We start from the raw sequence: 9,764 nt of genomic DNA, 5'->3' as shown, positions 1-9,764 counted from the left end.
AAAGGGGTATTCTATAGATAGAGGTCCCTTCATAGAAGTGTTCTGTAGATATAATTCCCTTGAAAGTGGTCTTCTGTGGATAAAAGGCCCTTTAGTATATGGCAACAGTTACCAGATAATATGTTAGGTAAGTCCTATTTATTGATGGGTCTAGAGATGGGTCTTCTATAGGCAGAAGACCTTCAAAAAGTAGTTTGTAGATAGAAGCCTCTTCAAATGTGTCTTCTATAGATAGATGTCCGTTTAAAGGTGGCTCCCATTGATAGGAATAACTTCGACATAAAAAAGACCGTTTAAACGAGTATTTTATAGATGACAGTCACTTTATAGAGACTTGTATAAATATAAGCTCATTCAAAGGGATCTTCTTTAGATATCAGTCCCTTCAAAGTGGTTCCACCTTTAAAGGGGTCATCAAGAGATGGGTAGAAGGTCCTTAAAAGGGGTCTGTTATAGATAGAAGCGTTCACCCATGAGAAGGTTAAAAACTTGGGTTTGGGCGCAGGGTTAGTAACCATCCCCTAGAAAAAGCAGCCTACTATGAAAAACAAAAGAAAAACAAACCCCTCTAAAGTTGACGACCCACGCAAACGTTTTAAGGACCACGATCTGCAAATCTGCACATGGAATGTTCGCACTCTTTATAGAGAAGGTGCAGTTTACGCATTGGCAGACGTACTTTACTGCCAGACAGGAAATACGATGGATTGGGAAAGGCGTCACAACAACACCTAAAGGTGACGCACTGTATTATAGCAGCCATGATGTAAAGCATGAGTTTGGTTGCGGGTTTGTAGTTAGTCGGAGGTTAAAACACCTGGTCTCCAGCTTCACACCAGTGAATGAAAGACTTGCTACTATTCGAATAAAAGCAAAATTCTTCAACATCAGCTTTATTTGCGCTCATGCACCCACTGAAGACTAGGACGAACTGACCAAAGATATTTTTTATGAGCGCTTAGAAGAAACATATGACCGTTGCCCTGCCCATGACATTAAAATTATTCTAGGCGATTTTAATGCCAAAATTGGAAAGGAAAATATCTTTGGCCCAATAGTCGGAAAATTCAGTCTCCACAGTGAAACATCTGACAATGGTATGAGGCTGATAGACTTCGCAGCGGCAAAAACATGGTAGTTAGCAGCACCAGATTTCAACATCTCGACATACATAAGGGCACCTGGCTGTCTCTAGATCAGAAAACAAGAAATCAAATTGATCACGTTGTGATAGATGGAAGACATTCATCGAGCGTGTTGGATGTGCGTTCGTTCCGAGGAGCAAACACAGAGTCGGACCACTACCTTGTTGCAGCAAAGGTACGCACCCGGTTAAACGTAGCAAACAAAGTACGAACAGACACAACACGAAAGTTAGACATGGGTAAGCTGCAATCACAACAGATAGCCACAGCATATTCCACTCAACTAGCCCAATTGCTTAATGAGAGCACTCCTTGTCCCGATAACATAACAACACAATGGCAAAGCATTGCCCACTCCATGCAAACAGCCGCAAAATCCATACTTGGATACCAGAGACCTCCACCAAGGAATCCATGGTATAATCAGGAGTGTCGTGCTGCCACCGAAGAGAAAAATGCGGCATATAGGGCTACTTTACAATCCGTAGCAACGAGTAGCGCACGAGTGAGATACAGGGAGAAAAGGAGAGAGCAGAAACGTCTTTTCCGCAGGAAAAAGAGAGAAATAGAAAAGCGGGAGTGTGAAAAAATCGAGATGTACAGGTGCCAGAATGAAATCCGAAAATTCTACCAAAGAGTCAAGCATCAAACTGATGGCTTTGGTACAGGCACATCCTCCTGTAGAGACCAGCAAGGTAATTTGGTAACTGATACTGATAGTGTACTCAGATTATGGAAAGAACATTTTTCAAAACTGTTGGTATCCAATAGCAGCGAAGACGACGAAGATACCACAGTCCCAATCCCAGAAGATGGTATTGAATGTATACCGCCCAGCCAAGATGAGGTAAAGACAGCAATAAATCGGCTGAAGAATAATGAGGCAGCAGGAGCCGATGGCTTACCAGCCGAGCTGTTCAAAACCGCAGGCGACACGCTGATAAGGTGTATTCATCAGCTAATTAGCACCATCTGGTAGGAAGAACGAGTACCCGACGATTGGAACCTGAGTATCCTGTGCCCCGTCCACAAGAAGGAAGATAAGACTGTATGCTTTAACCATAGGGGTATAAGTCTACTCCCTATTGCCTACAAGATCGTGTCAGGGATATTGTGCGGCTTTAGACCTGGCAAGTCCACCATTGACCAGATATTTACCCTGCAGCAAATCCTGGAGAAGACCCAAGAGATGCAGATCGACACCTACCATCTTTTTGTCGATTATAAAGCAGCCTTCGACAGCCCGCTGCTTTCAAAGGTATTCCAAGCCATGTCTGAATTTGGTATCCCCGCAAAGCTCATCCGGCTTTGTAAAATGACTTTAACTGACATGAGGTCCTCAGTTAAAATAGGAAAGAACCTCTCCGAAGAAGTTAGTACCAAAAGAGGTTTCAGGCAAGGAGACAGCCTTTCGTGTGATCTTTTTAACATCCTGCTAGAAAAGGTTATACGAGAGGCAAACGTCAAAAGAAGTGGCACAATCTACACCAATAGCCACATGTTACTTGCTTATGCTGATGATATAGACATTGTGGGAAGGCACCTCCGTAAACACAACAAACGACATCAGTTGTGAAATAAAAAGAAGAATTGTATTGGCAAACAGAAGCTACTTTGTTTTTTTATTTAATTTCTCGTTCGACTTTGGTAAAGTTTCCTCAGACATATCGGATGTGGAGCGGCTTCGCTGTCCTCGAACTTTCTTCTTCCAAATGCACTTTTGTTTTGTTTTTTTACAACAACAATGGGGATTTTCCCATTTAGTTGTGCTTTCATGACAAACGCTTAGTGCTGCCTTTGAAAGTAATGAGTTTGGCTCTAAACGCTAACACGCCGTGACAACACTATTTTTCCTGTGTTTTTCAAGGACGTGGGTTGAAACCCCAGCGTGGCTCAACAGATTTTATTTTTATTTGAAAATTTTGCCTTTTTTAGGCGAAGATCATTTTTAGTATTAATTTTTAATTAATTTCTCTTTGGAATCGAGCTTGATGATCAATCAATAATGCAAGTGAAAAAGGAAAGCCGACGACGCACAATGTCGCGAGTTCATATTAACTGTGGCCAAAAATAGAAGGAGTTGTCGTAGGTGCATCAATTTTGGTACACGTACCTATAATTGACTTACAATCTTCAGGACAAAAAATTGGGTTGGTCGGTTCACGTTTTGATATAGCCCCCATACAACGGTACCTCCCGATTATCGGTATTTTGAAGATTTTAGCCTCATTATTACACCGAAATTTGGTATTTAGTCTTCGTAGGGGGCATTATACCTTCACCTTGAAATTTGACTGCGTAGATCCACGCCTTCATATAGCACCCATAGGACGGTACCACCCGATTTTCGGTATTTTGGAGGTTTTAGCCTGATTATCACACCGAAATGGCTGAAAATTGGTATTAAGTCTGCTTTGGGGGACTTATAATCTTTCACCAGAAATATGTCGGTATAGCTCCTCGTCTTCCTATAGCCCCCATAGAACCGTGCCTTCTCATTTTCGGTATTTTGAGTGTTGTGGCCTCAATATCCACCCGATATGACTGAAATTTGGTGTTTAGTCTTCATATTGTTTGTGAGCATATTGAATATATCAAACTCTTTTCTTTATATATGAGAAATTTCCTTTAAAAAAATTTTTGAGCGATTATTGTTCAAAAAACTGTCAATTTTTTGTAAAAAAATCGAATTTTGATTTTCGCTGTTCACAATTTTTTTGAAAATTTATATTTTTTTAAAATTCTCTCGTTTTCAAGAAAGATTATTAGGTACTTAATAAGCCCACAAAAATATATGATGATCGGTTCATTCGTTTTTGCGCTATAGCCAACACCGCAAAACGATTTGTTAAAAAATAGGTAAAAAAACTTTTTAAGTTAAACGGTTTTATGTTAAACATACATTGCAATGTTTAAGATAAATGTACTAAAAACCAAAAAATAATAAAATTGATACAGTCGTCGGAATTATAAACATATGCATAGACTAGACTAAAATAAAACCGTGGGGCACGTCAATTGTCTACAATCGTTGATTAAAATGTTTGTTTTGTAATGTTACACTATAATTAGGCAGTTGTTCAACCGACAACGATGGACGTGTGATAAGTAGGGCTAGAATGTGGAAACAAGCTAGCAAGCTCGATTATAAGCGAGTTTTAAGGTCTCATAGTGGTGAGCGAGTAGTACTTTGTCGATTAAAGACAAACTACGAGCAGTGAAACGCTTCCTCGCCAGGGAGCAGTGTGAATGTCCAACGATAAACTAGTTGAAACATCTCTTTTATTTACATGGAGTGTATAACTATTGGAATTTCCATGAGCTAGAAAATAGTAAGTAATTTCCTCAGTGTCTGCGGGCCAACTGCCTAACGACGAATTAAACGATTCTTCTATCGCACTAGAGTTGGGCAATCTAGTTCACTGAACGGTTCGACCTTTCTCGTTCCTTTTATTAAAAGGAACTAGTTCCTTAATATCGTTCCTTCGTTCCATATAGTTCCTTCGTTCGTTTGACATTTAACTCAAATATTCTTATTGGATAAATCACTCCTTTTGATCAGTCGTTCGTTCACATGGTATTTTGCTGTTCTTTTAGTGTTAAGCGAATAAAAAACATTTTTATATTGTTTTTATTTTATAGAATTTATGCACTTTATTAAAGTGTAGTAAACAATATTTGTAAATGTATATAATTGATGAAGGCGAGTTTTTCGTCTAATTATTTAAGGAATAATACAAATGATAAGCGAGGCAAATACCGCCCTTTCTCAAACTCGACATTGCTTTTTTACGGGAACATACACTTAATTTTTATTGAAAATCTATTTTATTTTCCTACACATTTCGATAGTTAAACGCAAAATCTATTTAATTTCATCACGGTTAAAGGAGGCACAACCTTTCACATACATACCCACAAACACACGCGTCGTCAATAACAAACGAAATATAAAAAAACGTTTGAATCCGATGAACAAAAAGAACGAGATGAGCGAATAGAACGAGATTGACAAAAGGAACGAGAGGAACGAAAGGAACTATATAAACGAACGAGTCGGATATCGTTCCGATCGTTCCAGTTTCGGAATAGTTCCAATGGACTAGTTCGTTCCGGTACTACACAACTCTATATCGCACATTAAGTCGATAATTTGTAGACAATTGACGTGCCCCACGGTTTTATTTTAGTCTAGTCTATGCATATGTTTATAATTCCCACGACTGTATCTATTTTATTATTTTTTGGTTTTTAGTACATTTATCTTAAACATTGCAATGTATGTTTAACATAAAACCGATTAACTTAAAAAGTTTTTTTACCTATTTTTATTTTCTACTTTTTAGTTTTTATTTCGCATTCAGTTTTATTCATTTAGTGCTTCATTATTGCAAGGTTTCTTGCCCGTTAGTTTATTGCAGTCCAACTCCTCTATACGTAGTCCCTGCAAAGATCTTACTCTACTAAGAGCCACGTAGGCTGGACTTTCTTCAAACAGTTTCGCACCTAAGTATACGACTGCGTGATCCACAGTGCTGCCCTGCATTTTATGTATTGTAGAAGCCCATGATAGTATTAAAGGCAACATTCTTCTTTCAGCCGTCCCGTAATTGTACTTAGCTAGAAACTGTATGGCTTTCGGGTGTATAAAATGTACTGTATAGTGCACTGTATTCTACTTGTTGAGACCTTTCATTTGATACCCATATTGATGGGATTGATAAAACCTACGTTAACCGCCATCTTGGATTTTAATTTTATATAGTAGATTGTATTCTGCTTGTTGAGCCCTTTCATTTGATACCCATATTGATGGGATTGATAAAACCTACGTTATCCGCCATTTTGTAGCGGCCGCCATCTTAAATTTATAATGATAATGAATAAACATAATTGTATTGTCCCCAAAATCCAAAGTGTATACAAAATTTCAGATTAATCGGTTGACAGGAAGAGGGTGAAATTTGAATTACTAAATTTGACCCAAGAATAAATAATAAATAAAACAAATAAATAATAAATAATAAATAAAACCTTTTAAAAAGGGGGTATCCTCTCAGTGAGGTGGTCGCTGAAAAAGAGAAATGACATATTCGTCTTGCAAACCTCTGCAGCTGGGACCTTTATATATTTGAAGTACTTGCTTTTTACTACTCTTACAGCAAAAATATCGATATACACTTTTATACCATTTTTTCCCACTCCACTCAATTTAAAATTTGCTTCAGAAAATTAATAAACTTAGTAATATATGTTTGGGTAAATGTAAACACTATATGATTAAGATTTACATGCAAACAAAAGTGTAGCCAAGTTTACTACATCCCAAGAGAACTTAGGAACCATTTGTGCAGCGTCCGTTACTTTTAAATTTTAAATATTAACGCATAATGTAATTTATTAATTAAAAAAAAAAACACAAAAATACGTATTACTTAAATTGTCGGATTTAAATCCTCATATAGCAAAAACTACTTCACTATCAGTACCAAACTTCCGATTCTTCTTTATTAATATGTTTTCTATCACTCCCCATCAATAAATTTGTTCAACGAAGTATTTAGTTTTTACCATTTTTGGCCACGGTCGTGACACTGTGCGACGCTACTTTGGTTTAAGTAAGCAGTTTAAAAGCAAAGCCACATATCTTCAAACAAAAAAAAAAAAACCCTCTACAAAACACTGTACTACCCGTGCTGATGTATGGCTCCGAAGCCTGGGTACGCAAGCAGAGATGGCAGTGCTTGGTGTGTTTGAGAGAAAAATTCTGCGAAAGATCTACGGACCAATCCGCGTTGACGGTGATTATCGACGTCGCATGAACCACGAGCTGTATCTGCTATACAACGACATCAATATATACCTTTAGAAGTCTTTTCTCCCTTCAAAAAGGATATTTTATAGCTATAAGCTCCTTCGAAGGGGTTATCCTTTTTCTTTCATTAAAGCATGTTTTTGACCTATGTAAATGGCCATCTCTTTGTTAGATATTATGGGGAGCTCTGCAGATGAATCTAGGAAAAGACTTAAAATGAAAAAATACATCCGAAGGCTTGTTGTTGTTGTTTTTACTAGTTTATGTAGGAAACATCCAAGTATTATTAATTTCATCAATCAGATGCGTTGTAATCTTGGATCCCAATATTGCGCGATCCTAAAATTTCACAATTTTATATTTCAAATCTTCACGGTATTTCAATATAGGACCCCTTCATTGTGAAAACAATCAAATACATAATTTAATTTGAAATTCATTAGAATATTACAAAATGTTCTGACATAATTTGTTTTTAATTTTTATGGTCTTAATAGCCTTGATATTTTAACGATCCTTATTTCAACGATACTTCATTCATAAAAATCTCATTATCGACAACAACAAAACAAATTTCAATTTCAATATTCTAACAAAAAAATGTTGATGATGTTTATTTTTCCCATAAAAAAAAAACAACACTAAATTTTAAACAATGTCCACTAAACATCGGAATTTGGACCTGAGAATTTATGTGACTACGATGGATGGATGTATAGAGTCGGACGGATGAATGAATAGCTTAAATTGTCTGGCAAATTTGTGTATTGAACTAATTCCATAAAAGTTTCAAATTTGTTTATAAACAAAAAATCGAATGAATTTGAATATTGAAATCTGTTCATAACGAGGTAGGTGGAAGTGGTGCTGCTATTTCACATTTGCATTTTCCCATGGTTGTAGAACTAGCATCCATGGAGATTAGTTGTATGGCAATTCTCATTAGATGTGTGTTGTTGTTGCTGTTGCCTTTTTGTTGTTCACATAAGTGGTAATTCATTATTTGTTTACAACCCAACCAGCCACAGGGACAGACATAACGAAAAGCAAATGAATTCCGCCAAAAGTAAACATTCCGGACCCCTTTTTTCAACAACAAAACAAATACAATTTTAACAAAAAAACTATTTGGGTTTCATATTTCAAAATTTGTTTCAATATCCACTGCGATTGTTTACACGGGAATTCATTGCTCTCTCTCTGTTTGTTTATCTTCTCGGTTACAGTTTCATTACCTAGAATTCAAATTTCAGTAAAAATTTGACTAAATTTTGTGTGAGAAAGCCAATCGTGCTGGTGGCGCACTGGCGGAATTCTTTAGAAGTACAGTTTATTTTTCCGATTTTTTTAAGAGGAAATAAAATTCATGAAAAACCGACACCAGTGTCATGACGGTGAGTGTTGCACTTCCGGTTTTATAAAAAAATAAATCTTTAAAATGCATCTCTCCTCCTCTTGACTTTGATGTTGTTTTCCATTTGCCATTTCGTTTGCCAGCTGAGCACGTGGGTGACCCTAATGTTTAATGATCCATTTGCTTGATGCGTTTTTTGTCGGCTTCTTAATGAGTTTTCCAATTTGTTTTTGCCTTACTTCCACCATTTGAAGTACCAACTAAGGCAGTCATCCGAACGAACATTCATCCACGTTATGGCCAATGACTTGTGTGTCCACTATGTATTTAGCCTGTTTGGGGCTAAGTAGCCCAGGTATGCGTTAAGTGTCTTTACTGCTACTTCTTAGTCTTCTTCTGTTTTTACTTCATAGCCAAAAAAACAACAATGACAAGGCAAGTCATTCCGAAAAAAGGGGTGAGAAGGAAAAGGTCATAAACCAATCGTTTCTATTACAACTAATTAACGAAGATGCGTCGTTGACTATGAATAATGTATGAATGTCCAAACGCTCACGTGCTGTCACATTTACGACAACGACAAAAAGCGGCAAAATGCGTGTGCCTAATCTCCAACATAGTGGATACCAGGCGAAGTACAGCACAGTGGTCCTACACAGATTTTTTGTAGGGAGAAGACCTTCTAATGGTCATCTATGTATAGAAACCTTCTATGGTAAATGAAAAAACCATCCTCAGGGACCTGAGGAAATTTTTTCAGGTCCCTGAGGATGGTTTTTCCTATAGATTTTTCTAAAGAAAAAATTTCCTCAGGTCCCTGAGGATGGTTTTTTCTATAGAAAAAATTTCCTCAGGTCCCTGAGGATGGTTTTTTCTATAGAAAAAATTTCCTCAGGTCCCTGAGGATGGTTTTTTCTATAGAAAAAATTTCCTCAGGTCCCTGAGGATGGTTTTTTCTATAGAAAAAATTTCCTCAGGTCCCTGAGGATGGTTTTTTCTATAGAAAAAATTTCCTCAGGTCCCTGAGGATGGTTTTTTCTATAGAAAAAATTTCCTCAGGTCCCTGAGGATGGTTTTTTCTATAGAAAAAATTTCCTCAGGTCCCTGAGGATGGTTTTTTCTATAGAAAAAATTTCCTCAGGTCCCTGAGGATGGTTTTTTCTATAGAAAAAATTTCCTCAGGTCCCTGAGGATGGTTTTTTCTATAGAAAAAATTTCCTCAGGTCCCTGAGGATGGTTTTTTCTATAGAAAAAATTTCCTCAGGTCCCTGAGGATGGTTTTTTCTATAGAAAAAATTTCCTCAGGTCCCTGAGGATGGTTTTTTCTATAGAAAAAATTTCCTCAGGTCCCTGAGGATGGTTTTTTCTATAGAAAAAATTTCCTCAGGTCCCTGAGGATGGTTTTTTCTATAGAAAAAATTTCCTCAGGTCCCTGAGGATGGTTTTTTCT

Source organism: Musca autumnalis, unplaced genomic scaffold (genome assembly GCF_047663935.1).
Source record: "Musca autumnalis isolate F117 unplaced genomic scaffold, ASM4766393v1 scaffold_5, whole genome shotgun sequence".
NCBI lineage: Eukaryota > Metazoa > Arthropoda > Insecta > Diptera > Muscidae > Musca > Musca autumnalis.
The sequence above is the reverse complement of the archived record's forward strand: the minus strand, read 5'-3'. Positions refer to the sequence as shown.